Genomic DNA, 24,707 nt, shown 5'->3' on the forward strand with positions numbered 1-24,707 from the left:
ATTAAAATCTGTTTTTGAATAGCTTTTGCTCACTTGACATCTTTTCAGTTTTTCTTTACTTTAAGAGTATTTTGTTTTTTGGATGTAAGTTATTTGTAACCCTTTTTCCTTTGTAGCTCTTATTTCCTCTCCTGTTTTCCTATACACCATTGAATATATTTTATACTATTGAATGTATTGTTGACGAAACCTCTTACAACTACAGGAGTCCTCTAGAATGTTCAGAGAATTTCCACAGCCATGACCATCACTTTTCAGCATTGATGGTCTCTACACATGGTCGGTCATGTGACTGACATAAAGTTATTTCTGACCTTTTTTCATTCTCACTCAAGGCTGATCATTTTGAAGTTAAAATCATACAATGGCAGGTTTTTTCATACCATGGAGATTATCATTGTTGGGGTCCCCAAAAATTTATAACAAAAAGCTAGTTACTGTAGCAGATTGAGACTGCCCTCAAGCACTTTAAAAACCAATGTGTTAGACCTGGCATTTTGCTGTGGTTTCCCCTGACTTTTTGGTATCAGAACTCCTGTTTTTACTGTTTTTGCTGACTTCATTTTTGCTGGCATTAGGAATCTGGGCACTTTACCACTGCTAGCCAGTACAAACGTGCATGTGCTCTATACATGGTAAACTGCCTTATCCACAATTGACATGTTTAATTTACCAATACGTCCTTAGTAATGTGCACTACATGTGCCCAAGGCCTGTAAATTAAATGCTACAAGTGGGCTTGCACTACTGATTGTGCCACCCCCTTTAAACATGTCTTAGGTCTGCCACTGCAGACCCTATGCGTGCAGTATTTAACTGCCATGTTGACCTGGCAAGTTAACCTGCCTTTTTATTACAATATGATAACCACTAAAGAAGGCCCTGGGCAGCCCATGGGAAAGGTGCAGTGTATTTAAAAAGTAGGACATGTACTTTAAGATTTATATTTACTAGTACTGAAGTCTCTTAAATTGGTTTTCCACTACTGCAAGGCCTGTCTCTCCCATGGGGTAACATTAGGATTGCCTTATTACGTTTATTACAGTTGTTGGACTTGGCCCTTCTGGCAGGTTCACCCCGAAACGTTTTGCTTTTAATTGTGACCTGGTGTTAGTTATTTTTGGCTTCTGCAAACTTTACTACTGTGCCCCAGTGTAAAGTGCGTGCGTGTGGTGAGGTTGGCTTGCCCTCTCGTAGAAATGCATGGGGAATGTGAGTGTCCATGGTAGTTCCTGATGCGTGGGGAGTGCAGGGTCGAGTTTGGTATGTGCGCACTCGTGAGATTGAATGCTGCTCGATGATGTGTGTGGCGTTAATGTGTCTAGTGTGGAAGTGCCACTTCTAGAAGTTGGCATGTCTGTGTAATAAATGTGAAGTGACTGTCCTGCTTGTGATTGGCTGGAGCTGGCTGGTGAGCCTGGCTGCAGGTGTCAGGATGGGTCTGCCCCGGTGGTGAATAGGGAGATTTACATCCAGATGGGTGAGAGGAGTGCACCTGGGACCTAAATAGGGCTGGGACTTCCCTACACAATGCTGGCTCCGCCCCCTGTGGTGCGACTGATATCCCTAGCCAGTCCTGTGAATAGGGAGAGGGGCTGAGCACAACAGAGTGCTCCAGAACCAGCTGTGTATGGTTTTCCCATACCCTGCTCCCTAGAGACAAAGGGATTTGCTGTATAAGAAGGGGCTGTGACCCCATGAAAAATGTTCTCTTATTCCTGACCAGAAAGGGGGGGCCTGCTGCTGCTGGGCGCCAGGAGATACCGCCACTAGGTGTTGCCTCCCTGCTGGAGGGCCCTGTGAGCTGGCCACTGGGCCCAGCCTTTGCCCCCTGCCCTTCTAAGGACTTTTCCTGGACTTCGCCTCTAAAAGCACCTGGGGAGCGCTATATCCTGTGTGCTGGAGCGCTTCTACTTTTAACTTCAGCCCGGAGCTGCGATCGCCCTTCTGAGGGATTCCGCGGTGTGGGGATCCCCCTGACTTTGATTATCGGCGCGGGTGCCCATCCCGCTTATTTGCCGTACTTTTTGATATTGCGCAGGTGCCCACCCTGCGACTTGACCTTTTGCCGTGCTGTCGATATCCCTAGCGGGTGCCCACCCCTCCAGGGACTTTGCTTCTACACCGGGAGCCTACCCCGTACTGTGCCGAATCACCGCCGTGGCCCGATTGCTAAAACCCAACCCGGAAGCCAGGCAGAGCTCTGCTGACTCCGGGCGGACCCAACCCGGAAGCAGCTGGCCGGCCAATCGCAGCGCTGCCTGCCAGGAAGAGCCAGCGGGAGAAGAGAGGTAGCGTGGCCACGGTGGGAAGTGCAGGGTGAGGATGGGAGTCCACCCCGCCTCCACCCGACGCAACCGGAGGAAGTCGGCGTCTCTCCCCCGGGGCTCCCAAGAAGCGAGGGAGAGCCCCCGAGTGCAGCCAAGGAGAGGTGCAGCCGCCAGCGAGGCCCCGGTGAGGGAGAGCCCCGTCCGCGGCACCAGCGAGACCACCAAGTCACCCGGGAAGCAGCCTGAGAAGGAGCCCCAAGGAGACAGGGCCTCCAGCAGCCTGCGGACAGACCGGTGAGTGGAGTTCCGAGTCCCCGGAGCGGGACTTGACCGTGTGGGGCCATTGTTCTCTGAGTCCCCAGAGCGGGACTCCAACGTCTCGGGGGCATTTCAGGAGGTAGAGCGGCCCCAGCTGACAGCGGGCCGCTCCCCCAGTTGGCAGCCTTGTTGTTTCGAGCCCACGAGATCCAGGGGGCATTTTGTATCTAGAGCCCAAGAGGCTCCAACGTATGGCCGCATTTTAGTTCCCGAGCCCACGAGGCTCCAACGTGGTAATTGGGACATTGTCTTTATTCCGAGCCTACGTGGCTCAACCATCGTGAGGGACATTTCTGTCATTTAGGAGCCCACAGAGGAGGCTCAGAAGGCATGCTGGTGCCCATACGCAGTTCCACAGCTGCCCAGCACGTAGTGGGCAGCTGCTATGTTTAGGACTGTTCGTTTGCGCATTCTTCTTTGGCTGCCTGCGCAGCCAGCCCAGACATTCTGGATATTGTGCCTGGGAGCTCCTGAGAGGCCAAGTTGGCCTGGGGTCAGATATGTGATATTTGGCGCAAATGTGATTACTTGCCTAATGTGATTTATGCCTAATATGCAATGCTTTTTGCCTATACCTCTAAATGTATATTTATGCTTAGGAGGTTGTTTTTCCTAGTATAGGTTATCCTAGTGAGTTCATGGTTCCCTGCGTGAGATATGCCTAAGGTGTTTAGTATTGCGTAGGGTGTACTTACCTTTTACCAGTGGCTACTGGTTGTGTTCTACCCTTGTTATTTGTTGCTACAAGTATTCTATGTTCTAAAAATGCTATTTCTACAAAGTGCTAGTTCTACCAAGTGCTTATTCCTGACAGTGGTCCACGGGGCCCTGTCCTGTATATATAATCCCCTGTAAATTCCGCCCGTGACAGTGGCACTGTGTAAATTGTGTGTTTATTATCTAATGTGTTTGGTATAATACAAAGGCTATTTTTATATGTAACCTTGTGTGGAGTTTCCTTTGTGGTGGGACTTGGGTGTTGTTGCTGGGTGCGCGCGCAAGGGCTTTACACATCGCGCCGGGATAAGCCTGACTGCTCGTGCCAAGCTACTAAGGGGGCGAGCAGGGGTTATCTTGGCGTGTGACTCCCTTGCCCTGACTAGAGTGGTGGTTTCTGCCTGGCTTTGCCGCAAGCCTTAGCCAACCAGAAATCCCCATCTCTAACAACAGTCATTTCCAATTGAGATGAGACAGACCCCCAAATTTGGTGTCTCTTGAATCACAACTTAAAAACATAACTTTTGGAGAAGTTGGATTTAAAATTGCAATTCTGAAAATACCACTTTTAGAAAGATGGCATTTTCTTATTGTTACCATTGATGCCTTCTGTCTGTCTCTGGAATACACATCTCAGGTGGTTGACAGCCACACAAAAAGGAAGGGTAGGTGTGACTGAGTGGCCATAGGCCTCCTGATGGGCCATCCAGGGCAGGATGGGAAGTAGGAGCTGACACACCTGAAAAAGCTGTATCCTGTTCCCCTCAGTAAGGGCTGCATAACCCCCTCTAGTGAGTCTGGAACCAGGGCAGGACAGAAAGGGATTTGTGCACTGCAAAGGCATCTTCTTGAAGTCTCCCTACTTTAAAGGCTGAACTGGGTATAAGTACTGGACCTCCAACACCACCATGCAGAACACTTCTGGAACTGAGGACATTCTACCAGAAAGAAGGACTGATGTGCTGCTGGGGGGATTGCCACTTTGCTGAACTGCTTTGTTGCGTTGACCTGCAGCCCTCTTGTCTGGGAGTGAGAACGATTGGACTTGCATCCCAGAGCCTATCTATCTCCTAGGGCTTATTGCCTTACCTCCTGTTTTCTAAAGTCTCACGGATATCAAAGACTTCTCTCTTCAACCTGCAAACAGCACATGGACTCTTTCTGCTGTGAGTCCTGCTCTGCCAAATTGTGCCAATCAAGTCCTGGGTCATTAGAAGTGAGTTTAAAGTGCTGCATTTTTAAAAACCAATGAATCAACGATGTTGCGCTGATCAGAACCGGCACATTTCCCTCAATACGATGCATCAGTGCTGGTGCACGGACCACGGACTCCACATCACTGACTGTGCTACTCGTCATCTCCAGGTTCCGATGCATCTCTGCCTTTGCGGGGCTATGAGCTGACGCATCGTTCCATGCTGCTTGCATCGCCTTCAGCCCAGCGGTTCAACGACGACACATCACCTCGGTGTTCTTGGCATCTTGAATCTCAATGCATCCTCGACACTGTGCAGCTCAGAACCGTCTCATAGCCTACATCGGCGAGATCAACTACAACGCAGCACCTCCTGTGCTACCCATCATCGCCCTTGACGCATCTAAGGTACTGTTCAGCAAGCCAAGCCTGGTCCCTGTATCTGACCCACACTCCATTGTGGTCAGTTGGAATTTTTGGATTTGACCTGGTCAAGTGCAACCAGATGGCCCCGGTTGGTGTTATTTGCTTCTAATCACTACAAAACAGCTTATTCTTTAAAAAATAATATCTTGACTTCTATTTATTGGAATGTTGCCATTTGGTCTTGCTTTACTCATAAAAATATAAGCTATTTGTCTAACCTGGTGTGGAGTATTTTTGTGGTGTTTTCACTCTGTTACTGTTACTGTTTGAAGTGCTGCACAAGTACTTTACACATTGCCTCTTAAATTAGGCCTGACCGCTCTGTGCCAAGCTACCAGAGGGTTAGCAAAGGTTAATTTAAAGTGTGTTTATGACAAACCCTGACTAGGATTGTGGTTACCTGTTGGACAGGGTGCATACCTCTGCCAAACAAAAATCCAATTTCTGACACAATGTCCCACTGTGTGCAGCAACATTCATTCTTCAATGGCAAAAGCCCTTTATAAGGCTAGTTCCAGTGGGCAGTAGACCTCATCTAAAAGATATTACAGCTATACTCAGACATTATTCCAGAACTGAGACTATAGATTAAAAGCATGATTCTACACCAATGAGATTGTCCTTCTCTACAAGAACCAAATCACCGAAAAAATCAGAACCCTGCGAGATCAAGTTCTCTTTAAGCAGGTCATGATCAGATGTCATTTTATGAGCATGGAATCTCGAAACATACTTGACTCAATTCCTTCAAGGACTGCTCTAACTTGTAACCTCATTTCTTTTATTGGCATTTAAATGTGAGCTGCTGTTTATTTTATCACCCACTGTCTGCTCCTAGTTAAGAAGCATACAATATTTTGTTGATCTTGCAAACTAGAAAGCCATCCCGGTCCCCTCTTCAGCTAGCTACTGCATTTCTGGAACCCACAATGCAAAGTTATCTGACTAGTTCTACAAAACACCCGCAGCTGAGACAAGAGAGGAAATAGGGCACCCCTGAGTCGGAATGCCTTTCCCCATTGAGCAGCCCACTCCAGAGGTTCGTTTTTAATTCTATGGGTATAAAATAATGTAACTCTCTTCTTTCTCCATGATCCCCCAGCAACGTAAAGCAATTTCATAGATAACATAAAGAAGAAGGTTAATGCCACCTTAATCAATCAATCAATCAGTGACACTTATAGAGCGCGCTACATACCCGTAGGGTCTCAAGGCGCTGGGGGGGGGGGGGGTGCCGCTACTGCTCGAACAGCCAGGTCTTCAGCTTCTTCCTGAAGGAGAGGTGGTCTTGGGTCAGGCGCAGGTCGGTCGGGAGGGAGTTCCAGGTCTTGGCGGCCAGGTAGGAGAAGGACCTTCCTCCTGTAGTCGCTCTTCGGGTGCGGGGGACGGCGGCGAGGGCGTGGTTGGCTGATCGGAGGTGGCGTTTGGGAGCGTAGAAGTTGACTCGGCTGTTGAGGTAGCTCGGGCCTTGGTCGTGTAGGGCTTTGTGTGCGTGGGTGAGGAGGCGGAAGGTGATTCTTTTGTTGACAGGGAGCCAGTGAAGGTCTCTCAGATGTCCGGAGATGTGGCTGGTTCGTGGGATGTCGAGGATGAGTCTGGCTGAGGTGTTCTGGATCCGCTGGAGTCTCTTCTGGAGCTTGGCGGTGGTACCGGCGTAGAGGGCGTTGCCGTAGTCCAGTCGGCTGGTGACGAGGGCCTGGGTGACGGTCTTCCTGGTCTCGGTGGGGATCCACCAGAAGATCTTCCGTAGCATGCGTAGGATGTTGAAGCACGCCGAGGAGACGTTGTTGACTTGCCTGGTCATGGAGAGGGAGGAGTCCAGGATGAAGCCCAGGTTGCGTGCATGGTCTGTCGGTTTGGGTGCGGTACCCAGGGCGGGAGGCCACCAGGAGTCGTCCCAGGCGGAGGGTGAGGAGCCCAGGATGAGGACCTCCGTCTTGTCCGAGTTCAGTTTCAGGCGGCTGGTCGTCATCCACTCGGCTACCTCTTTCATCCCTTCGTGCAGGTTGGCTCTGGCGGCGGCGGGGTCGTTGGTCAGGGAGAGGATCAGCTGGGTGTCGTCGGCGTAGGAGATTATGCTGAGGTTGTGTTTGCGTACGATGGCCGCGAGGGGGCTCATGTAGACGTTGAAGAGGGTGGGGCTCAGAGATGATCCTTGGGGGACTCCGCAGATGACTTCGGAGGCCTCTGACTTGTACGGTGGTAGGCGGACTCTCTGTGTTCTTCCGTCGAGGAAGGAGATGATCCATTCCAGCGCCTTGTCCTGGATTCCGATGTTGTTGAGGCGCCGTACTAGGGTGCGGTGGCAGACCGTGTCGAATGCCGCGGAGAGGTCTAGGAGGATGAGGGCCGCTGTTTCTCCATTGTCCATCAGGGCTCGGATGTCATCGGTGGCGGCGATGAGGGCGGTCTCGGTGCTGTGGTTGGCTCGGAAGCCGGACTGTGAGGGGTCGAGGGATCCATTCGTCTCGAGGAAGGCGGCCATCTGCTTGTTGACGGTCTTCTCGATGACTTTGGCTGGAAACGGGAGGAGCGAGATGGGGTGGTAATTCTTGAGGTCGGTGGGGTCCGCTGTTGGTTTCTTGAGTAGTGCGCTGAGTTCGGCGTGTTTCCAGCTCTCGGGGAAGATGGTGGTGTCGAAGGATGTGTTGATGATGTCTCGCAGGTGGGGTGCGATGACAGCGTCGGCCTTGTTGAAGACGTGGTGAGGGCAGGGGTCGGTCGGTGATCCGGAGTGGATGGAGTTCATCGTCCGGATGGTGTCTTCGGTGCTGATCGGGGTCCAGGCGTGGAGGGTGGTGGTGGGGGGTGGTTGCTCGGTCATGGTGTGCGTTGGTTGGTTGTTGAAGCTGTTGTGTATGTCCGCGATCTTGTTGTGGAAGTATGATGCGAGGGAGTTGCAGAGGTCTTGCGATGGGGTGACGTCGTTGTTTCCTGCGCTGGGGTTGGAAAGCTCTTTCACGATGTTGAAGAGTTCCTTGCAGTTGTGTGCGTTGTTGTCCAACCGGTCCTTGAATGCTGTTTTCTTGGCGGCGCGGATCAGCTGGTGGTGTTTCCGGGTGGCAAGTTTGAAGGAGGTCCTGTTGTCCGGTGTCGGGTCCCTTCTCCAGACTTTCTCGAGGGCTCGGCAGTTCTTCTTGGAGCTCTTGAGTTCGTCGGTGAACCATGGGGCCTTCTTGCTGCCGGGTCTGCTAGGCGGGGTCCTCAGTGGGGCGAGTTCGTCCGCGCAGTTGCTGATCCACTTCGTGAGGTTGTCGGCGGCCTGGCTGGGGTTCGCTGAGCTGGCAGGAGGGTGCTGGCTCAGGGAGGTGGCGAGCTGGTCTGCTGTGATCTTGTTCCAGCTTCTGCGGGCGGCCTGTTGCTGGTGTTGGTGGGTCGTCGTTCTCTTGAAGGTGAAGTGGACGCAGCTGTGGTCCGTCCATTGAAGCTCTGTGGCGTGGCTGAAGTCGATGTCTGTGCTGGAGGAGAAGACTGCGTCGAGTGTGTGTCCGGCGAGGTGGGTGGGGGTGGACACCAGTTGCTTGAGTCCCAGGTTGGCGAGGTTGTCGAGCAGGGTGCTGGTGTTGCGGTCGTTGTTGTTCTCCAGATGGAAGTTGAGGTCTCCCAGGAGGATGTAGTCAGCGGAGGGGAGGGCATGCGGGCTGACGAAGTCGGCGATGTCCTCGCTGAATTGCGTGCGTGGTCCAGGGGGTCGGTAGATCAGGGTGCCTCTGAGGGTGGTGTTCGGGTTGGTGTGGATCTGGAAATGCAGGTGTTCGGCGCTGGTCAGGGTGTTGTCGGTGCTGGTCGTGAGACGGATGGTGTTCTTGTGGATGATGGCGATGCCTCCTCCCATCTGGTTGGCGTTTCGGTCCCTCCGGACGATCTTGTAGCCCTCTGGGATAGCGATGGCGATGTCGGGAGCTGAAGAGGCGTTCATCCAGGTCTCCGTGAGGAAGGCAACGTCAGGGGCTGTGGCGTCTAGAAGGTTCCAGAGTTCGATGGCGTGTCTGTGGACGGAGCGGGTGTTGAGCAGGATGCACTTGAGGTGGGTGCTGCTGGTGTTCGACTTGGCGGGTGCTGGTGCGAGGCTGGTCCGGATGCAGGTGAACTTGCAGGCGTGGCAGCTGAAAGGTCCGTGGGTACGTCGTGGAGTGGCTTGATGGCATTCTGGGAGTCGGCCGGTGTTGAGAGCGGTGAGGGTGGCGGCGGAGTACGTCAGGCGGGTCGGTCGCGGTCTTCGGGGGCCAGGGGTCCTGGCGCTGGTCGCGATCCGGTCGCGGACGGGCGCAGACGGGCTTACCTTTGGCGCGCCTTCGGCGCACAAACGGCGCACCCGTTGCGCGTGACCGCTGCGCGTTCGCACGGTCGCCATTTAAGGCGAAGTGCGCGGGTGGGCGGAGCAGCTGGGAGGCAGGAGCGGGGAGGGTACAGAATAGAAAAAGGGGCGGGGAAAAGCGGCGGTGGCGGGAAGGGAGGGCGGAGGGCGGCGAGGTAGGCGGACAACAAGGAAGGAAAAGCCTAAACACGGGAAAAATGGAGATTTAAAGAAAACATGCACAAATTATCGACAAGACAAGGGAAAGATGAGATTACACAGAACAGGCACAAATTAGCGACAAAACAAGGTAAAAACAAGGTAAAAACAATCCCCGCAGCGGAGGCAGCCGGCAACCGGCAAACGAGGCAGCAGCGAGGCAGAGGGCAGGCAAGGGGCACACGCAGCAGCTGGTGGCCGTGCGGCGCGGGGGTGTCCCACAAGTGGGTCACACTCACCTGCGTCGCACGGTCGCCATTTAAGGCCAAGTGCGCGGGTGGGCGGAGCAGCTGGGAGGCGGGAGCGGGGAGGGTACAGAATAGAAAAAGGGGCGGGGAAAAGCGGCGGTGGCGGGAAGGGAGGGCGGAGGGCGGCGAGGTAGGCGGACAACAAGGAAGGAAAAGCCTAAACACGGGAAAAATGGAGATTTAAAGAAAACATGCACAAATTATCGACAAGACAAGGGAAAGATGAGATTACACAGAACAGGCACAAATTAGCGACAAAACAAGGTAAAAACAAGGTAAAAACAATCCCCGCAGCGGAGGCAGCCGGCAACCGGCAAACGAGGCAGCAGCGAGGCAGAGGGCAGGCAAGGGGCACACGCAGCAGCTGGTGGCCGTGCGGCGCGGGGGTGTCCCACAAGTGGGTCACACTCACCTGCGTCGCACGGTCGCCATTTAAGGCCAAGTGCGCGGGTGGGCGGAGCAGCTGGGAGGCGGGAGCGGGGAGGGTACAGAATAGAAAAAGGGGCGGGGAAAAGCGGTGGTGGCGGGAAGGGAGGGCGGAGGGCGGCGAGGTAGGCGGACAACAAGGAAGGAAAAGCCTAAACACGGGAAAAATGGAGATTTAAAGAAAACATGCAAAAATTATCGACAAGACAAGGGAAAGATGAGATTACACAGAACAGGCACAAATTAGCGACAAAACAAGGTAAAAACAAGGTAAAAACAATCCCCGCAGCGGAGGCAGCCGGCAACCGGCAAACGAGGCAGCAGCGAGGCAGAGGGCAGGCAAGGGGCACACGCAGCAGCTGGTGGCCGTGCGGCGCGGGGGTGTCCCACAAGTGGGTCACACTCACCTGCGTCGCACGGTCGCCATTTAAGGCCTTACTCACTACCATGAGAAAAAAGCATTAATATTGATGGCTGATATAACTGGTTTCAAATGAAATGTTCAGAGATAAAGGTGCAAACCTCTTTGTAGTAGTAAGAGAGGGAAGTGCAGTTTCATTTGAGGAAATGTGTTTAAGCGTATGTACCAGACCTCTCCCCTAAAGTATTTGCTATGGCACTGCCATCTATGTTTTTACATCATAGAGTATTTGAAATGGATGTCCATTCTAAGACTGATCTGTATTTGCATATCATACTGACAAAGAGGAATTCATAAGGATAAAAACAGATGCTGAAACTTTGAGCTCTTTCGACCAGGAGAAAAGAAGGAGGAAATTGGGAAATTTTGACATCTGCATCAATGGGTTCAACCACCTTCCTGGTAACTGAAGCATTAGGTCATCTTTACAGGCGCGACGTAAAACAGAACAGTATTCCCATTGTCCCTTCAGTTACCCATACCAGTTATCAACAGTAATGGCTGAAAGTGGTGGCAAGGGGAAATACAGGGATTCTCTGAGTTCTCCCATGATGGCATCCTCAGAAATACTGCACCCGATTCCCCAGTAATTCCCCATTTACCCACAGAGTTTCTCCTGTTCATGTGTAGGTATTGAAGGCATTGAGGAAAGTATTAGGTGGTAATGTGTAAATGACAATTGGGGAGGGTTGGGAAACTTGAAGGGAGTGAGTAGAAATGAATAGGTAGATGAGAGAATAATGGAATGACAAGAGACTCTCAGTGTAAGGGTATATTTTATGGAGTTTATTGTGAGTAGAATCATGACAATGGGTCTTCTGCTCGAGTGAACCAAAGGGAGGGGAGAAATGTATCGCGGTACAGTTCTACTGCCCAAAAGGTAGTGCTGTGGAAAACAAGCTGGCTCATACTGGGAGGGATATCCATAAGGCATCCACATTTAGCAAAGTAGCTGCTGGTTAGTCAGTGGTGTTGCAAGACTGCCATGGATCATGATGCAATAAAGCAAAATGCTGCCCTAATTCCCAGATGGGTAGTAAAAAAACAGCCATTACTGGAGTGCAGAGGGCCACTCACACCTCCTCTGCTCCTGTTGCAAGGATCCTGCTCACACACAGAACTGTGCACAGAGACCTAGGACGTCAGTAAATTGTGATGTACCAGAAACTCACCTCCGTACCTAGAATAACCCCAACCAGCTAGTATCAGTGTCTCATTAGCTCTTCGTCCTATAGCAAAGTAACCAATGATTAGACAACCTAGGACATGCGACTTAGGACCATCTCAGGAATGGTGGGAAGGGAGAACACTATTTTGTTATACTATAATACCAGTACACAACAGGAGTAAATAAGAGACACGGTAAGGGGAAAGTATTTATTTTAACGACGTGATCTCATGTGCAGTATCTTAGCCAACATAAGCAGACATATGATTAAAAATAATATGGTCAGCATGGTTACATTTCCATAAAATACATAAGGAGAAATCATATTACAATGATGGTGAAAACAGGTCCTATAGCGCCTAGTTTTAACACCCTCCCTATATAGGAACTATGTATTATAAACTATAGAAGGTCTCTTAGGCTTGTGTGGGGGACCCTATTATCTTTCCGCCCAGTAAGAGTAGATTATATCTGGATCAGCATAGGCTCTCTGCATCCCTGGAAACCGAAATCTTCCAAGTGTCTGAAATCATGGCTAGTGTGTGATAATAAGGGCGCCAGAATCTAACTTGGCTCCCAGCTGCCAAAATGTTGTGTCTAGAAAACATTACCCGAACATGTCGAAAAATAACTAACATGTTTTGATAACCTTGACGGCTTTAGCACTCACTGTGCAGACTAGTGGCACTATGTAAGTCTAGAGATGTCAAAAACAAACCTTTTCTCATGTGTAGACCTTCATGAAGGCTAACTTACAAAAACAACTATGCAGTGTCGTGTGCAAAAGCAGCAAAAGGTAAAAAGGCGTTTAAACTTCTAATAAGCCATGCTGACATAACATGCAAGGAAAGCAGGCCCTAGGCCATACTACACTCCTGCTGGAATTAACGATTGCTACACCGATGGCTGATAGAGGGGTGGTAGGAAGCCAGACTAAGGGTACTCACAGGGTTGAAGGCACAATTAGGGCGTGGAGGGTAAAGGTAATGGGCCCAATTCACAAAGGTAAACTAAGACAAAAGTCTAACTTTACAACTGTTGGTATTCACAAAGGGCATTTACGAGTAGTAAATGCTCTTTGTGAATTCCGAAAGTTAGACTTTCGTCTCATTTTACCTTTGTGAATTGGGCCCAATGGTTGGTGGAGCAGTTTTGATGAAGAACTAGTCTACCTACCACAATATTTTTGAGTTATCCATGAAGAACTCAAAAGATGCAGAATCTTTGTGAAACCATAGAGTGCAGCTGTGTCATTTGGCTGAAGCAGTGTTTCACACAGTGCAGTGAAAGTGATGATGGTCCGAAGAGAGGGAGTCAACACATCCGGTAAAGAAGGTTTTCCTATGTGTTGATGTAAAAACAACCATCAATGTGTAAGCCAATGAAGACAGCCACACCCCTTTTCTGGAGCAGCATCTATCAGGGTACAGGCTCATCTTCCATCACAGAGAATAGTGCATGGGCTGGACCTGTATCCATATTGGTGGAAATGATGGTCACTTGACAAAGGTGTCAAGAAATACACAGGCAAGGATTTACTTAAAATTAGAGACAAGTACTTCCTGTTGGTATACACCCTGTGCAGGGTATATAGTTGAATAATAAGTTACTAAGTTACTGACTGAGAGCGGTGGTTACTCTGTCACAAACATGGCGTCAAGGCAGACAGGATATCAACCACGTAATAACCTGTCCACCATTTTCTAAATCAGGCCAAAAAAGATATTAAAATATCCCTATTATTACGCTGAGCCAGGATTGATCCATAATTCACGTTTATTACTCAGCACAGGGCACCTAATTTGGCTCCTTTGGTTTCAAATTCTTTTATCCTGTTTAAGTTCAGAGAACATTTCAAGCTTAATAAATTACAACGTCTACTGTGTTAAATCATTTTTTACAACCATTCCTGTAGAAAATGTAATTATTACAAACCTGTCGCTTGCTACTAAGAAATCTCATTAAAATGATTCCAAGCTGGAGGGTGAGAAAGGAGAGGGAGTTGGCAGTGATTTGGAAGGTGCAAGAAAAATGCCCTCTTAATTGCAGGTTAATGATTTCCAGTGATTGAAAGCTGAATTTAATCAGCGCCTCCACCACAGACAGGTTTTCAAAGTTACTGGAAGGCAAAGGACATGCATTGGCTGGACACATGTTGCTTCCTTTGGCACCAGCAGCTTGAGACTGGCATGCACATGTTGACAACCAACAGTAGCATAAGGGGAAAGAGGGCACCACCAGCATGGGTAGCTTGAATGACTTTTTTGCTTTTTTTTAAATATATATATCTATATTTAATGATTTATTGATTTGTAATGCATTATTTTTGACATGTAAGTCACATTATGCCTACTAACATGTGAGCTAAGAAATTTAGGAGTAGTGTAAAGGTTTTATATCAGATACATGGTGTGTTGAAAATCAAGAGCTTATGGAGTGAAGTCAGAATTTAAATATGATCCCAGCTTTGGGCACCGTGTACCAAGCATGCTGCTATGTTTTGAATTTGCTTCCTATGCTGGGAAAAATATTTGGAGAGACCAAGATAGACCGCATTTACAAAGTCCCGTCTGGATGTGATTAATGCTACAATAATCGAATTAGCACAAAAGGCAGGCAGCAAAGGCAGGATTTTCTGAACGATTACTAAAACCAAGAAGCATGAAGATGTTTGCTTGTTGATTTGGGATTTGAGTGATAGGATGGGACCAAATACAACCCTAAATTCTGACCAGTCAGTGTACCAATATTGAATTCAGTCAATAAACCCACGCTGCAACATTCATACATGCATGTCCCACATGGAAGGAGTGAAAGAATCAGTTTGAGGGAAAATCGACAGAACATTTACCAGGAGTGGCCAGTAGCAAGGCCGGATTGGAAACCGGACCGGAAACCTTGCAAACTACTCAGCCGGTAACCCCTGGGTGAGTGGGGGTGCAGCCGAGCAGTTTGCGTTGTAGGGGGCCCAATATTGCTGACCACAAGTTAAAAAAATGGCCCCCAGGGGCCCAAAACTGGCCCCCACCCTAGCGGTCCACCAGGGAAATGCCCAGTGCCCACTACAGTCAGTCCGGCCCTGGCCAGTAGGCACTCACGCCTGCAGGCAACAGTCATAAAGGGCCTGTCCCTCCACCGTAAACACTGCTGCCAACAATGTAATTCTCTCACAGCATAGGGAGAAGAAAGTAGATGCTCCAGCCAGCCATTACAGACAACCCAACACTCTTGACTATGGTCGAAGATTTACCACCTGATCAGAATGGATAACAAATCTGAGTGAAAAGAGCTACAGAATCACACAGATAACCTGTGAAAAAGGAGAGTTATTTAGCATTCCTGGAACTAAAACTTGGAGGGTTCAGAGTGTGCCAAGAGAGACAGTCACAAGAATTGGCAATTCCAGCCTCAGTACCCACTCCTCAAACCCTTCGCTCTGAGCCACTCATAATGAGGAACACAGGGGCATATGTACAAGGACTTAATGCCGCCGTAGCGTCAATTTTTTGATGTTACAGCAGCTTTTTTTATTGCATTATTAACAAGTTGCCGCTAACTGCAGTTAGTGGCACTTTTCTGGCGTAAACATGAATTTTTAAGATCGCCACTTCTTTTAGCGGAAGTTAGTGAAAATGTGTGGGTGTTCCCATGCAAAAACTGCCACTAACCCCACTTTGCGATATTTACACGGAATTCCTTGGATGGTGCAAAACCCCAAAAGCTGCCGCTAACTCCAGTTAGAGGCAGTTTTTTCAGACCAGAAAATAGCTGGTCTTAAAATTGGTGCAAAAAGCTTGGGTCCTCATTTCCGAAGGTTTGGTTCTGGACAGCGCTGCAAGGAATGTTGCTGAGCTGCCCTGAGACAAAAAAAGGGCAGGAATGCGCACCATCAATGAGATAGGGCAAATTCCTGGGCCTCATCCATGAAAAGTGTTGCAGCGCTGCAACAAAACAGCATTGCAACACATTTCTCTGCGCTCTTCTTGAATGCACTGTATTTGCTGTATGGCGCTCCATGTTGCAATTAATGACAGATACGTCTGGAATCCTGACGTATCTGTCAGCTCTAAAGTCACGCGTTGCTGCAGTTGGGTCACAAGCATGATGCAACTCCAGCAATGCATGGGGCAAGCCTATCCCTGTGGCACTGCGTCACCCTTACGCCTGCCATGAGGTAGGTGTAAGGTTCTGACGCAGAGGTGTCCTAGAATTGTCACAGTGAAAACTGATGAATTACACTGCTCCACTCCTATGAGGCTTGGTTGCGTGGGAAGACCCACCCTGCATACTTCATGCCTGATGCAGGTATAATGTGGCATAGGGCTTCACAAGGTCATGCATATGCCTAGATGCGTCACTTTGTAAATATGGCACAACGTGGTCAAAACTGATGCTGCAAGTATGTCAAGAAAATGACACACCAGTGGCTTTAAACTGTTGGAAGGGGCTCATGACCTTATCCTGTCTAATTCACACACTCTAACCTGTTACCCTCCCACACAGGTGGAGTGGACCGACCATTTTTTGATAAGCTTCTCCCTCCCTACCCTTACAGAGGAACGTCCCCAACCTGCTCTCCTCCCTTTATGGCGTAGGCAGTGGCACAAGGTGTCCACAGAAATGTTTAAAGATGTTTTTATCCCCCCGGACTTCTCTCCCTTGGATACTCCCGACACGGCCCTCTCCAAATACAATGTTGCCTTGAACACTGCTGTTAATCTCATTGCCCCGCTAAGACTTTGTAATCAGCGGTATAACCGCAGGCAGGAACCATGGTACTCCGACTCACTGCGTGCAGAAAAGAAAGCATGTAGGAAGTTGGAGAAGGCCTGGAGGATCTCCCATAGTGTAGTAGATAAATCCCGCTATCACTCTGCTTTGAGATCCTACCATAGAAATATCAGAGCTGCCGGCAAAACCCATATTGTTTTCCAATTATCTGAGGCAGGTAATGACCCTAAAATATTGTATCAGGTTCTTCGAACCTTTACTAACCCCATCGCGTGCGACAGCCCAGAGACGGTGTCCCAACAATTGTGCGATGATACTGCTGGGTTTTTTGCAAATAAAATCGACACTATCTACCAAAATATTGCTCAAGCCACCACTTTGGTCGATATTAAGGATTCTTCGCCTAGCCCTCAACTCGGAACAGTTGGCCTTGGCCCTCCGGTACTGTCCGCTATCCCCGAGATCAGTCTGGATGATGTCAACTCACTGATTGGGACGATTAAATCGGGCAGCCCGGCGGACCTTGTTCCTGCCCGAGTGATGCATCTTATAGGGAATGCTCTGAGTCCCACCATTCAGATGGTGATTAATCGTTCCCTCTCTGAAGGATTGGTCCCTCTGGAGTGGAAAAAGGCCCTGGTTAAGCCCATAAGGAAAAACACCTCCATTCCCTGGTCGGATATGACCAACCTGAGGCCTATCTCCCTTCTGCCGTTTGTCGGCAAAATAATGGAGAAACACGTTAATCTCAATCTCTCCAGTTACATAGAGCAGACCGGCTGTTTGGACCACTCTCAGTCAGGGTTCAGACCTAGGTATAGTACCGAGACGGCTCTTCTTTCTGTCACGGATACTATACGTATGTCTCTGGACAGGGGTCTATCTGTGGTGTTGGTGCTGTTGGACTTGTCCGCAGCATTCGACACCATATCCCATACAATTCTCCTAACAAGATTAAAGGAGATCGGCATAGAGAAATCTGCCCTGGCGTGGTTCACCAGCTTCCTTGCAGATCGTACCCAGCAGGTTAACATGGGCGCCTTCAGTTCCATCTCCACCAAAATCACCAGAGGAGTCCCGCAGGGCTCCTGTCTCAGCCCTACGTTATTTAACGTTTATGTCTCCTCCTTAGCAGATACTATGAGGTCTTTTGGGTTTTCACCCATTTCATACGCTGATGATACACAGCTGTTGTTTACCTTTAAAACCTTTACCCCGGAGATAAGTCAAGCTTTCTCGAATGGCATGACTGCGGTCACCGGCTGGATGGCCAGGAACTTTCTCCAGTGCAATGTGGGGAAGTCGGAAGTCATGCTGTTCGGGGAAGCAAAAATTCTGTGGACCCCTGACTGGTGGCCTACAAGTTTGGGAGAGGCCCCTTCCCCCAAACAGGTGGTGAAAAATCCGGGGGTCCGTCTGGACCATGACCTCAATCTTGTACATCATGCCAACACCACGGTGGGGTCTTGTTTCCATATCATCAGCCTCCTCCGGAAAGTGTTCCCCCTTCTCCCTGACAGCACAAGGAAGACCTTGGTCCAGGCCCTCGTATTGAGTCGCCTCGACTATTGCAATGGTCTACTTTTAGCGGCCAATGAAGGAGTGCTCAACCAACTTCAAGTGGTGCAGAACACTGCGGCACGTCTGGTGACAAATGCTCCCCCCAGAACACCATCTCTGCCCCTTCTCAAACTGCTCCACTGGCTTCCTATCCGGAGACGGGTGGAATTTAAGACCTGCTGTGTGGTGCACAAGAGTCTCCATAACTTAGGGCCGCTCTATCTGGCCGAAAAATGTGTTCATCATCACCCCCCTCGTAATTTACGGTCCAGTAACCAGCTGTGTCTACAGATTCCCCGACATAACAAGACCAGACAGGGAGGACGTGCTCTTTCTGTTATGGGTCCGCGTCTGTGGAACAACCTCCCCCTCTCCCTTAGACAGTGCTCTAGTCATCTAGCCTTCAGGAAAAGTCTTAAGACAACCTTATTTCAGTATTAGCGCCTGCCTAGACCTGTTTCCTCCCACAGCACTGCGCGGAGATACACCTTCGGGTGTGATTCCGGCACGTTACAAACCCACAAATAAATAAATAAATGAATGAGCCCTCCTGTATTTTCCTCCTACATTGATGCACAATGGCTGCCATGTGCCAACGCAGGCACCCTAGCGCCATGGTGTTGTGGAGTTGATTAATGTCGTGCAGGAAGGGACACCTACCTGCACAAAACCTGTATATCCAGGGGATTTCCTCTTCCTTTTTGTGGTGTGTTTTTTGATGGTGGATTTGAAGGTTGTGTGAGTTTCAGGGGTACTGTTGTGGCTCCATCGCTTTGCGAGACATCTGCAGGTGTGTCTGGATTAGTGGAGGGCGGGAGTTAACCAGTTGGCCTTCTTAGTGTGTTTTTTGCCTGGTCTGGATGGGAGAGCCTCTGGTGCAATGAGGTCCACAATGGCATTGTCGAATGGGTGCTGCAGAGAGTGGTGTTAGGGTTGTTCTGGATCTGGAAGTGGAGGTGTTCCATGGTCACTGTTGGGTCATTAGAGTGCGTAGTCAGTCGGAGTGAGTTTTGTAGCTGATGGCAATGCCTACTCCTGGATGGTCGGGGTGGTCCTTGCGGCTGCTTTTGTAGCCGTCAGGGATGGTGATGGTGATGCCAAGTCCAGAGCAGAGGGTGCTCCATGTTTCCATGAAGAAGGCGATGTCTGAAGAGGTGGCGTCAAGGAGGTCCCAGATGTTTGTTGTGTGTTTGTGGAGGGACTACACGTTGAAGAGGATGCAGTTAAGCAAGTGTGTTTTGTTGTTGGTCAGCTGGGCGGCAGGAGGTGCTGGTGTGCTGATGTTGTAGAAGGTGTATTTGCTGTTTCGGCAGGCGCATGGTGCAAGAGATTTCTACAGTGATACCAAATGGCAAGCGGTGTGGGGTCCAGGGCTGATGGCTAGGAGGGTGCTGGCATCATAGCGGTGGAGTGTCCGAAAGGACGGGTCCTTGGTGCTGGGCACGGTCCAGGGGCGGACGGACGCAGACAGGCGTGCCTTTGGAGACTGAAAGGGGCAGGGAAGTGGGGGTCGGGTTGTAAATGTATATATTTTTTATTTCTTACCTTGAGGCTGGGTCCCGCTTCTTCTGTGCTCCTGCTCTCCTAAGTCTGCTTCCAGTAACAGGGAGCAGGCAGCCTGGCTCCCTCCCCTAAGCCAATCACAACGCTGCAATGAGGCATTGTGATTGTACTTGAGCACGGTGACAAGGCGTTCTGCCAGGGGCTGACGGGGTGTGCATGTTCTCTTTGCAGGCTGCAATGCAGCCTGCATTGTGAACAGGGAAGTGTGCATGACTTCTTTGGGCAGCCTGAGGGGGCCGACCAAACAGTCATTGGGCACTTGAGTGGGCATACCACTCCACTCCACCCCTGCACTGCTCCGTGGTTAGAGCAGCCTGACCCACCCTCCCACCAACAAAGGAAACATAGCATGAGATTATCAGAAAGTTATCATCATGTCATGTTTCCTCTTCTTGCACTGCTTGAAAGAAGGGCGGTGATGATCTTATGCCATAGCGGAGGAGACGCCACTGGGGGTGCGTCACCCACAGGCATTAGGCCTGGGGCTGACTCGACCCACGGGCCTTGCTCCACTACGCGTCCCAGGTTCTCCTCACCTGGACATTAAAAAAGTGGCGCAATCTGCTGTATTCTCTCCAAATCTGTGACTCAGGCATCAGAAGCCTCAGCTAGGCTGGATTTTACAAGCCTGGATACAGCAGTTGCGGCCATGTCTGCTGGGGAACCTCCCGATGTAGGTGATGCAACAGGGCCCCTTATGCGTGAAGTTGCAGCGCTCCCACCGCACACGTTTGGTGCAGCTCAAGGGTCTCACCCGCCACAGCGTCCGGCCAGCGCAACATCCACTGGCCTGTGATGCAGAGAGACATGGCCCACCATTTGTAATCACCTTTGTTCACCTCAGTGTAGTGGTGGCACATGGTATGCGATGCAGACCTCCCTACATTGATGCGCAGGTGTGGAGCTTTACAGGTAAGTAAGCATATAAATAAATAAAACAAATTTCGTTGCATGCACTGCATCCCCCAATGCGATGCAGTGCGCGCAACGACATTTGTTTTATTTATTTATATGCTTACTTACCTGTAAAGCTCCATAATCCATAGAATACTACCCCCCACCCTGCCCCTCCCCCTCCCCACTTCACCACCCGGCAGGTACACCCACTACCGACCACGGCTGGGTTACAGAATTGCTTTCCACTAGAAAAGAAGGAACTGTTGCAGTGCACAGAGAATGATTGCATATTTTAATTGTAGTGGTGCAGTGTATTTTAGCCACTTTATTGGACACAGATCAATGGGGAATTCAGAATTGAGAAAAACAAGTTTCAAACACATTTTCAATGCAGAGAGTAGAACAAGCAAGGTGAACAATTGAGAAAGAAGTTTGTGGGATGAACAGCATATCATTGAAGAGGGTTGGTTAAAAAATACTTCCTAATGTTATCAACATTGGTTAGAAAAAAAGATAAGGGCTCTTCAAAAAGCACTAAAGAAGCAAGAATATTGAATATGAATTAGATAGAATTAGAAAGTTCAAAGAAGTTCTGAAAACTCTTCTTTGGAAGGGGTAGTTCTGACCGGATCATAAACTTCTGCGTTGAACTTGAAGGCTCAACGCGGAAGTTTATGATCCGGTCAGAATAGTGTACATTGTGGTAGCAGACTAATTTGGTTCTTCGTGAAACACTTCATTTGTAAAAGGTGAGCGCCATTTGGGAATTTCGCACGCTGAAATTGTGATGAGAGCTTGTTTATCTTAAACCTCTTCGTCGAGGGAGGTTATTGACATTCTGTATTTTATTGTAATAGAGAACACTCCGTTCATGAATAATTTGAGCACACGACGCTACGGAAAGTCGTCGTCATCACTAGAGTAAATAAAGAGGTTTTTCGAGGTGAGAATCTCATTTGGTACTTGTTTTTAGTACCTATTGTCTTGAAGCGTCCTTTTAAAACGATCTTCTTGATTATTGCAGATAGACTATTGTCCGTGGAGTTCTTTCTAACTGTCGAGCAGCTACTCTTGTGATATGTCATATTGTTTACATTAAGGTATTACTATTCAAAAACGTATTCATTTTTAGAGGTCTTGGGTACTAACGAAATATTCTAATTATCATTCTTTCATTCAGTTGTTTCATTTAGGAATTATCAAGGATTCCATGTAAGTTATTATTTTTGAGTGTGTTGTACACATAGGTGTTGGTGATTGGGTCACAGAATTGTAGGTTGGAGTTACTAATCTTGACAGTGAATATTTCATCAAGAAAATTGGTCTCATTTAAAAAAAAAATCCACAGATATTCCCCTGAAGAAGAGACAATAGTCTCGAAATGCATTGGGTTGGAATCTAAATGTTTATTATTGTAATGTCAAAATTCAATAGAAAGGACTATGATTTGTACATAGTATTGTATAATGATGTGTATTTTGAAGTAAAATATACACAAATATTGTGAAAAGTTAATGATTCAGTTGGATGTTCAATTATTGGGAATATCGCTAACAATTTTGTATGAACCTTGATGCATGTTGGAGTCCCAGCTGCCTTCTCAGGAGCTGGGTCACTTTTGTACATAAAATACTACAGGCATCCACAGCATTATAACCAGTAGGAGGTTAAAGTAACACAGACCATAGTGGCGTTGACAGCTTAACAACCGGATGAAGATAAAGTAGGCAGTGAACGCCACTCTGATGTAAAGCTTTGGTTCACCAAAACATTGGGCAGCTATGAGATCACATTTTAAGTCAATCAAACCATCAATCAATCAATCAATCAATCAGGGTTCTTGCAAAGCACGACTAATCACCCACCAGGGCCTCACCTTTTAGCACTTCACTCTTTCTGGATAATGAGAACAAGCAGTCACAACTTACTAAAAGAGGGGGAGTGCTTAAACACTCACACTCCGTATGGCACTGTAGATAGCACTCAATACATTCAATGTCCAGTCAATGGTTTACTTTACAAAATATAAAGGTGTTGTATTAAAAGGTAAGTAAATATTCAATAAAAACAATTTGAATTAAAAAAAAAGGTAAGTAAATAGTTTATTTTTAATTGGATAAGCTTTAAAAACCCGGGGGCCCTATCCCTTAACAAGGGTCTACATTATCATTCCTTGCATGGTGTACCCTGACAAAGAAAATCAATGATGGGAGACCCTAGCAAAATCGTGGGGATTTCATGATGCTTCAAAGGCGGCAGCCTAGTGGCAGATGGGCTGCCACCAATGATAGACCGGTGGAGGCTTCACTGAATATCAGATAGCCTTTCCCATATTCTAAGTGAGGCAGGGTAACCACACCATTGATCGAACTAAATTCCTGCCCATTTACAGTAAGGCTCACTCTGCCAAACTCAAAATTACCCACTATATGTTTAGTTACAGTGGAGCTCTATGGTACTTCTATCCTAGAGGGGATGTTTCAGGTTTGAATTGGGATTCTTAGGAATTATTGGATTATGTATGGAAGAATAGTGGGTTGACTGATGGGATACAGCAACGGATAATGGAAAATGATTTTCATTTTGGTGTACCAATTTGGTACTTAAAGATGCTCTGAATAGAAGGTGTTACCCCTCAAAAATGTCTATATCCATTAGATACAAACTCTTTTTTAATTTCTGATCTCACAAGCCCACCACTCAAGATCTCTAACTATCTGAAAATGTCTTAGGTGCTCTCAGGAATGTCATGGTATTCATTCACCATTGTCATTCTAGGCACACAGTCCTGTTTACTAGTGTCTAAAGATCAGATCATGGTTACTTTATTATGTTATATATATTTGAATGGAAAAAGTGAAACTACATTGCATTGCATTGCAGATGGGACTTGCTCAAGTGATATGTGTATCAACCTATGAGTGAAGTCTCTTTCTGTTTCCGTAACCATGGTAGATGGCCAGAAAACAGGGCATTGGGGAAGGATGAGTTGCTCCTTGATAGTGGAAACCTGCTCCTGTGATAAAGGAGAATGGCTGGAAGCTTCTTGCATCTACCAGGTAAGCAGATGTTTCTTAAGGAGGGCAGGGAGAATGTGCATACCGGCTAGAATTTCACAAATGGACATCACCACCCCAGTATAAGGAGAACATTTTTGTGAAGTACATATGTGTCCATTATTAATTCCCACATAGTCCCTAAACATACAACAGGTATTCTTCATACAAGTCACAGACATGATGAAGGCCAAGGACTAAAGTTAAGAGGAATTAACATATCTTTTGCAGGGATTATTTGTTAAGCATTCCCAACAGTGCAAATCACCACAAAGTCTAGCATGAGAGAGAAACATCCAGTCTGTTTTAGGATGGGAGTACACTTTGGGAGTAGTCCTGATATCAGATCTAATTTCTTATGCTGATTAAAAAATACATAAATAGGCATAGTCTGGAAAGATTCAATGGTTTGAAGGATGTTGATGCTATCTTATCTGATAATCAAGATAAAGCCCCTACTCAGGATGGGAGACGGTGTTAACCTCAGGACTATTTGAGGCAATGTGTCCCAACAGCCAACAGTTATTACAGCAAACACATCAGCATAGTCAATAAACTAAGTCTCAAAAGAAGTCGGGACATGAGCCTTCTAAACATTCAAAGCCATGTAAGTTCACTAAATTATTAAAGTGCAATACTAAAGGCAAAAAGGTAATAGTCAAAATGCATAATAAATCATTCTATGGAATTAGCATGAGGCTCAATTAGATGCAGCATGAAGAATAACATAAATTCAAGTCTCAGAGCCAAAATATTATGAGACCACATCAAGAGACATAGTTGTGCAGTTCTGCTCTCGTAGAGTTGAGACAAACAGACTGGCTGACCTCCAAAAAGGAGCATTTTCATAGAAAAATAGGCAGTGAAAATCACATTGTCAGCATAAGGTTATAATACATCATTGCAAGAATTAACAATTCAGAATTGACAGCATCATCTTGCACTGCCCCAATCCCATCCCCTAACCATCCCTTTGACCTAATGTCATCAAAAGTGTCAGCACCAATCTGGTTACACTCAAAACTGACAGTCTCAAAATGAATAGTCCTACAGTAACACAGGCAGGAAGAGTCTTGAATGTCTAAAAGGCCTAAACCTGAGTACTTCAGGAACTGTCGCAGGGATTCCGTTCTCATACAGAACTGTGCATAGAGACTTGGAACCTCAGTGAATTAGGGTGTGCCAAAACTCACCT

This window comes from Lissotriton vulgaris, chromosome 2_1 (genome assembly GCF_964263255.1).
Source record: "Lissotriton vulgaris chromosome 2_1, aLisVul1.2, whole genome shotgun sequence".
NCBI classification, from domain to species: domain Eukaryota; kingdom Metazoa; phylum Chordata; class Amphibia; order Caudata; family Salamandridae; genus Lissotriton; species Lissotriton vulgaris.